Source organism: Heteronotia binoei, chromosome 8, assembly GCF_032191835.1.
Source record: "Heteronotia binoei isolate CCM8104 ecotype False Entrance Well chromosome 8, APGP_CSIRO_Hbin_v1, whole genome shotgun sequence".
Classification (NCBI taxonomy): Eukaryota; Metazoa; Chordata; class Lepidosauria; order Squamata; family Gekkonidae; genus Heteronotia; species Heteronotia binoei.
In genome coordinates, this window is record NC_083230.1 from 91,090,930 (window position 1) to 91,099,041 (window position 8,112).

The window sequence follows — 8,112 nt, forward strand, 5'->3', positions numbered from 1 at the left end:
TCCTCCATTTGGTCCAATAACTCTGGGAATGATTTTCCTCTAGTCAGAAGAGGATGTAAAAAACAGAGAGGGACACTGGAAAATGAGGTGTTCTCAGCAAGCAGTGGTAGAATCCCTCATAAATGATCTTTCCATTCTATTTGTTTCTACAGTGGTGACCACTAAAACTAGTTCTTTGTAACTGCACAATATGGCATTAAAATCAAAGGTTAAGACTTTGCCCAATGCTACTACATATGTTCAAATAATGCATCCTTCGCATCATGTTTCCAGCATGCAAAGATGCTTGATTTATACATCTTTTTAAACCTTCTCAGTGTAAGATACTGTCTTTGTATAATCATTAACTGAGCTTCTTTAAACTTAAGGCCCAAAGAAAAAACTTATACCTAGCAACTGTTTCACATTCCTTAGTGGACTCTAAAAAGATTTCTAAAGGGTCATCTCACTTCATTATGATGTCATCCACATATAAAGAAACTTATATAAAGTTCCCTCCATGTACTAATATTCATTCCCAATGATGAAAACCATCTCTTTTTAAAATCTGAACAGCAGGGTCTCTGTAGGTGTCTGAACAGTGTCCCAATAGGTACTTCAGAGTACCAATCTTTGTTTAATATCTCTTACACTATTTCAGGTTGTTAACCTTGATTTACAATATTGCAAATGCTGACATGCTGTTTTGTTTCTGTAGCAGTGAGATGGGATGAATTCCACACATGAGCCAGATAGTTCCTGTGAAGAGGAGCAGATGTTGAACTGTCTTCATTTCACCTCCTCGGAGGACTATAAGGGATGTCTGGTCACACCTACAGTTTCCAGTGAGGTTATGGAACTGTCTAAGTGGGAGTTCTTTCCACAGCAATACATCAGATACAGCCAGAAAAATATTATTTTAGCTGTAAGCCACTATGTGGTTGTGTTTCAAGGCTGTTTTTACCTGTAGCTCTCACTTATTTGTAACTTATTTATTCTTAAAGATTTGTATTCCTTAACAGGGCTGAGGAAGTTGTATCCACTGACCATCCCATTACCATGTTGGTATCAGTATTAAAGGCTCGAGGCCTATGACAGGATAATAAAGTGGAAATCCTAATTACTTTTATTCCTGGGTTAAAGGGAATACCGGGGATGTGGAATGGTATGGTATGGGGTGATCTTGTCAGATCTCAGAAACTAAACAGTGTTGGTACTTGGACACAATGGAAGAATGCCGAGGAAAGAAATGGTAAACCACCTTGGCTTCTCATTTACCTTGAAAGCCTCTTACTGGAATACCTTAAATGTATAACAAAATGGTCACCCATAATAGAGAAATTAGACCAAACTGCACAGGGTACAAACTGTTTTAGAAATAATAAATATTTGATTTTATGCAATTTCATTGAAAGTGATGGGGTACCTATACTAAGTTATAGATTTTGCTCATAGTTTTTAAAGTTTCCATTTTTAATTGTTATTATTATTATCATTATTATTTATAATGCTATAATTGTTGTCTAATTTTAGCCCCTTGCTGGGGTCACCATAAGTCAATTGGGACATGATGGCATGTACATAGATACAGAGAATACTGGTCTCTTTCCTAAGCACAGTTATTAGACAATACACCTTGCTGAATTTAGTCAGACTTATTTGTGAATTAAAATGCCTGGGATCACACTGTAAAAGAGAGGTCTGCAAGCTTTTACAATTAAAGAGCCAAACTACATAGTGTGCCCCAAGCCACCCCACTCAACTAGGCACACACAGACTTGGTGAGAAAGGACTAGGGGTGGGCATGAACAGCTCATGAGTGAAAGTTTGTGATTAATTCTGGCCTGTTTGTGAGTCATTAACTGAAGTTCATGGCAGGTTAAACGGCACGAACTTTCAAGCAGCTCATGGTCATTTGTGAGTGGATGCATTTCCAGTCTCCACTCAATCAAAATGTTTACCAAACTTAAAAACAACAGGGGAGAGATTGTAGAGGAGTGGGCATCAGGGTGAGGTTCCCTGTGTGTTTGGTGTGTGTAGCTTGCTCTTAAACTTGCATTTGACATTTCCGCCAAAAGCATTTTCGTGGGGATATCTTCTTTGGGAGGCTGAAGTGTACTGGGAACTTCAAACAAAAACCTTGTGTTGGAGAGGCTCCTTGCAGCTGCATTCAGATTGGCTGCCCTTGCTGAGCCAGCCAATAAGGTAATAGCCATTTGAATGAGGCCCATGCAAATGAGGGTTCTGAGTGCTTGTGTTTCTATTGGGTTGTTTATTGCTGGAGGAGTGTTTGGAGTGGAGTTTCTGTGTATATAGTTGTGGCTGGCTGCATGTGTTTTCAGTTGGGTTTTCATTAAGGAGCTATGCTGGAATCACTATAGCGTCTGACCCACTACTTTGCAGGGGCCATAACTCAAATCTGCACATAACTTAAAGGGCATGTAGAGAAATATCAAAAGGAGGTCCCTTATGAGGGTCCCTTCTATACACTCCTGAACCTCCTGAATTGGCATTGTCATTTCCCCAGAAAGCACTTTCCTGGGGGCACCTTCTTTGGGGATCATAACTCAGACCTCATAAATCCAGTCCACACCAAACTTGGAGGGCAGGTATAGGAGAGTCAACTGGAAATTTCTTGTGAGTTTTGTATCTCTAGTTTGCTGGGGAGGGGGTTCTACCACCTCACAGACCTCAAAAACTGAACCAGTTTGTTTGGTGCCTAAAAGTTTGTTGAAGGTTTATGTCCCATGAAGCAGGCACGCCATACACCCAGACAAACTGCATTTTCACAGTTCTTGCCCATCCCTAGAAAGGATGTGCTTTGTACAGTGAGCCAAGCGGGTGAGGAGCCTGGTGGAAGCAGAGCTGGTGACTTGTAAAGACTTATAAAAGCCTCCTTAAGGGTGACAGGTTGGTACATGGCAAAACCACAAAGTGCTGAGGTGTGACTCCTCACAACCTCACAGTAACACTACTACCAGTCCCCTTTAACTAACCCACTATCCAGAGACCAAGGGACTAAGTCTCTAGGCTTCCTGGGTCTAAGAGGTAGAACACTTACAAGATGAGTTGCAAAAAAAGTTATTCTGGTAGCTGAAGCTAATATAAGATAAAGTACTGGATTCAGGTTGATGCCTCAAAACCCAAGAGCACCACAAGATGTAATTGGTTTATTAAAAGAATGCATAGGAATATACAATACAGGAGCAGTGAACAGTAAGGATAATAAAGCTACCTCCCTACATTTACAAGTACTGGTTCTAGGTCCAGATGTTACCTGTAAAGACTGAGTCCAACAGAGCTTCAAAGGCCAAAACAGGGCTTTAGCCAGTATGGCCTACCAAGAACTAAGTGTCCCAAAGTTAAATGTGATCCAGACAAACAGCAAAAGTAGAATAAAAGATCTTCCCTTTATGCCCAACATGATTCTAGTTGACCAATCAAACACATATTCAATAATATAACTTGATCAATCTGGTATGTTGTTGCTTCCCAGGTGGCCCAACCAATCTGGAGAGTTGTCCTAATGAGACCATATACTCTGCAGCTGTATAGGTTCCAATTAAGCAAGCAGCTTTCCCCACCCATGAGTCCTTGCACTAATGCAATGGAATATGCAGGCCAAACTCCCTCCCAGATTCTTTGGCCTTGAAACAGCCAGGCCTAATAGCCTGACCAGCACCTGCGTCTGCCTCCCATCTTTTCTTATCTTACTCTTTGAAGCTACAGTCAGGTTAGCCTTGAGTTCTCAGAAAGAAAAAAAATTCCATGGTTTTTGCTGTGCCTCAGCCTGAAGAAGTGTTTCAAAACCAACACGAGACTACTAGGTGACCTACTCTTTTGACAATGTCTATCTATGGTTTGCACAGCTGTTCAGCTCTATCATCTTCCTTTTTGAAAAGTGTTTTTAGGAAGCCCTTTAGTCCCATAATAAACTTTGCCTGCCATTCCATTCACCTACTGCTTATTCTAGGATCTCACCTGCCCTTCCAATACACCTTCGGTGATTCCCCACTAGCACCTAAACCTGTTCCCCCCCCTCCCCCACCCAGAGTTTGACTCAGGGCCATTTACCTAACATGTATCCCTGAATATTTATCCCTGATTTTTTTTACACCACAATTTGTCCCAGTTCAAATTGCCTGCCTGTCCCAGGTTATTAATTCTTTATTGTAGAAAAATCCCAGCAGAAACTCATTTGCATATTAGACCACACCCCTGACACCAAGCCAGTCGGAATTGCGTTTCTGTGCATTCCTGTTAAAAAAAGCCCTGCTCCTAGTCATCAACAGAGGAGAAGATGGAAAGGGGGGCGGGGAGAAACAGCTCTTCCTTTAGGGGATCCTGAGGTTGAATGAGGGGAGGACTTTCTCTGTTTGGTAGAGTGCCCTCCAGAGTACCAAGGGGCAGCCAGAGTTTAGGCAAAGTTTATTATGGGACTAAAGTACCAAGGGGACCAGCACCCAGTGCCAGATTAAACCCTGTGGAGGCCTCCAGGCAGTTGAAAGCTCAGGGGCCCTCTTGCAAATTATCTCAGAGTTGGAGCGCCTGCCCCACCGCCTACAGCCCCCTCTGCAGCCTGCAGGCACTTTCTCAAAAGCCCATTTGACAAAGCTGCGGGGTAGAGGCAGAAAGAGGCAAACTTGGCAATGGTGCCAGCAGCCACACCAGGCAAGTTGGGCAAAGAGCAGCTCAGTATGCAGGGGAAACTGGGGGGAAAGCCGGCCTGGAGCCCTTAAAGGTGTGGAGGCCTATAGGCCAGTGCCTACTTGGTGTAATTGTTAATCTGGCCCTGCTAGCACCCCAAAACCCTGGTGATTGACACAGGAGAAAGCAAGGCATCCTTTATGGGGGAAGGCATCCTTCTCCCAATGGGAGAAAACAGATATCCTGGCAGTTTGACATATGCTGCCCACTTAGCTCTCCACAATCAAGAAGAGGGGATAACCACACTACATTTCCCTGAAATCCATCCAATGTGGGTGGAGGGAGAAGCCAGCAGCCTACTTCTGCGGGAGCTGCAACCCCAACACAAAAGAAGATGGGTTGCTGGTAGCAACTGCACAGCATACAACCCAAAATGGACAACAAAGAAAAGAAGGGGGAAATATATAAAAGAACCCTCCTATAGAAATAAAACTTTATACATGCTGACAAGTGACCAATTGATGAAAGTGCAGGTGGTGGGATAACAGAGGCTAAAAAAATTAAAAACTGAGTTATGCTTCTACACTAATATAACCCGGGATAGCCTGTGAAGGAGTGAGAAAACCCTGGTACAAATAGCATTTTGATAGCCTGGGACGAGGGGAGAACACAGGGTGACCTCAATTTAGTAAAGAAATGAAAAATAACCTTAGATAAAATCAGGGGTGAAGCAAAATTTAGTACAGAGTTTCAGGGACAGGGTTGAACCAGGATTAAAGTCCTAGTGGGGAATTACCCATTAACTTTAAAATGTCATTTTCTTTCTGAAAGAGCCTTATCTGGCTCTAAAAACATAGGCTGCAGCCCCCCTGCTGTAAAAGGCTCTACAGCAAAGAGACTAGGGTTTCCGCTGCTGTGTTGGGGGACTTGTTTCTTGCGCTCGCAAAGCATGTGAGGTGCGATGACATCACCCGGATATGACATCATCGCACCAGGATGTCCCACCGGGGACGTTCTAGGACTTGTGATAAACTCTATGGTACCATAGTGTTTTACCGTGATTCCTAGAGCATCACAGTGGAAATGCTCTAGGGTTCACGACAAAACTCTATGGTACCATAGAGTTTTTACCACAAGTCCTAGAGCGTCCCTGGTGCAATAATGCCACTTCTGGGTGATGTCATCATGCAGGGATGGCGTGCAGCGATGGGGATCTTCAGGGGCAGGGATCCCCCTGGCAGCTTGCTCCTTGTCAGCGGGTTGGGGCCCTCCAGGCCAGGGGATCCCCTGCCCCTGGCAGGAGCTTGGCAGGCCTAAAAGAGACTACTCATCGGGAAATGTCTGGAGAACTATGTCACAAGAAACATTTTAATTTGGGTTGGGCTCTGTTGTAGTCTGTAGCTTACTCAGCATAATGGCTAAGGCAGTCCTATGCAAAGTTTAATGGGATAAATAAGGAAGATTAATCAGCTTCCTTAATATCCCCGAAAAGACAAGGCCCAGAGCAATCTGTCAAGCTGAGAAATATCTGGGAAAGGGTGGTTTTCCGCAAAGCTGAGGCTAGTGAAAATATGCAGCCTTCAAAGAAGGCAGTCTTGATTGTTACTGAAGAAAGAATGCAACCCACAACACGCTTTGTGGTTTGTTTGTTGTGGCTTGGCATATCTATGGGGGGCTAGTCCCCCTTAACCAGTCAAATGCTACACCTGCTGAGCAGGAATGAAATAAGCAGATGGAGGAAGGAGAGTCCAACAGTTATGGCTTCACATTCTCCTCCTCTCTTAGCCATGCATTTCCTTAAACTTTGTAAAAATCCCTTCCCGTGTTCAGAAACTGTCCTCTGTATCAGTAACATTGCAGACCATCCAGTTATCTCTAATCAGATAATGTGGGCTCCTACATAAACACCCTCTCCTACATGCAAGTTTCTTTGAAGTGCAGAGGTATGTGTATCTCAGATGGGGGCCATCCTGTGAAACTTTCCAGCCACTTGTTTTAAAATAGTTTTGCTGAAGTCAACAGAACTCTTCTAGAGCCAGATAAATATTGTAGGTAGCTGTGCTGATTAATAGAAAAATTGTAAAAAAACAACATTAATACAACTCCTTTTTATTAGGACCTATCAAAATATCACAAAGGAGCTAGTGTTTTATAGTGGATGTAATGTCATTCTAGGATATGGGAGAACCAGGTTCAAATTTCCACTCTGCCCTGAAGCTCATTGGTTGACCAAGGCCCAGTAATGCTCTAAGACTAGAAGAAAAAGGGAGATAGACCTCTATACAAACCTAGTACAATAGTGCTAGAAGTTTCAGATGGGTGTATTATGGAAAGCCAAAGTAATAAACATCATAACCCATATAATGAATTTAAGTATTGGAACACATATACATATGAAAATACAATATATCACGCTGGGGTTGCCAAGTCCAATTCAAGAAATATCTGGGGACTTTGGGGGTGGGGCCAGGAGACATTGGGGCGGAGTCAGGAGCAAGGTTGGAACAAGAACAATTGAACTTCAAAGGGAGTTCTGGCCATCACATTGAAAGGGACTGCACACCTTTTCAATGCTTTCCCTCCATTAGAAATAATGAATGGATGGGGCACCTTCTTTGAGGGCTCATAGAATTGGCCCCCCCAGTCAAATTCTTTTGAACCTTGGAGGGTACTTTGAGGAAAGGCATCAGATGCTTTGCTGCAAATTTGGTGTCTCTATCTCAAAGAACATCCCCCCCCCAGAGCCCCAGATACCCATGGATCAATTCCAAATTATTCTCTATGGAAATCGTTCTCCATAGGGAATAATAGAGTGCCCAGTAGACATTTCCTCCCTCCCCCTGCTTTCTAAAGCAGGGGGAGGGCCTCCAAACAGGGAATCCCTTGTCCCTTCCCTCCCCCCTCTCTCACACACACACTTACTGAGTCTGGTTGCTCCACAACTTTACTTGCTCTGAAAATGAAAGCAAAACAAACGGAGGGTCTGTGTTCTGACGAAACTGCTACTGACCCTTCCCCATGAAGCTCTTCCTGTTTCCTGCTCAACTTTAAAGGCACACATTTTAAAAATGGACCGGTTTGCAGGTTTCTAAACCTGCCGGAGTTCTAAAGGTACATGGTAACTGTGGGGGCAGGGTGAAGCCTGTAAAACCGGGGGATCCCCCACTGGGACCTGGGGATTGGAAAGCCTATTGGGAAGCCTATATCACGCTGACCATTAAATCTACGAGGCACCCAAGGAATAAAGTACATTTTAAAGGCCATACAATTTGCAATAATCAATAAAAGTAGAATGTAAAGTATTCAAAAATTACAGTTCATGCTATTGGCCATGAAATCAGTGCCATTGGCAAAAGACACTAACAATCTGATTAATGGCCATACAATTTTCAATAATTGATTGTATTCAATTGTTTAAAAATACAGTTCAGAATAATGGCCATATACTCACAATACCATGGCAAAAACAATTACATCACATTATGA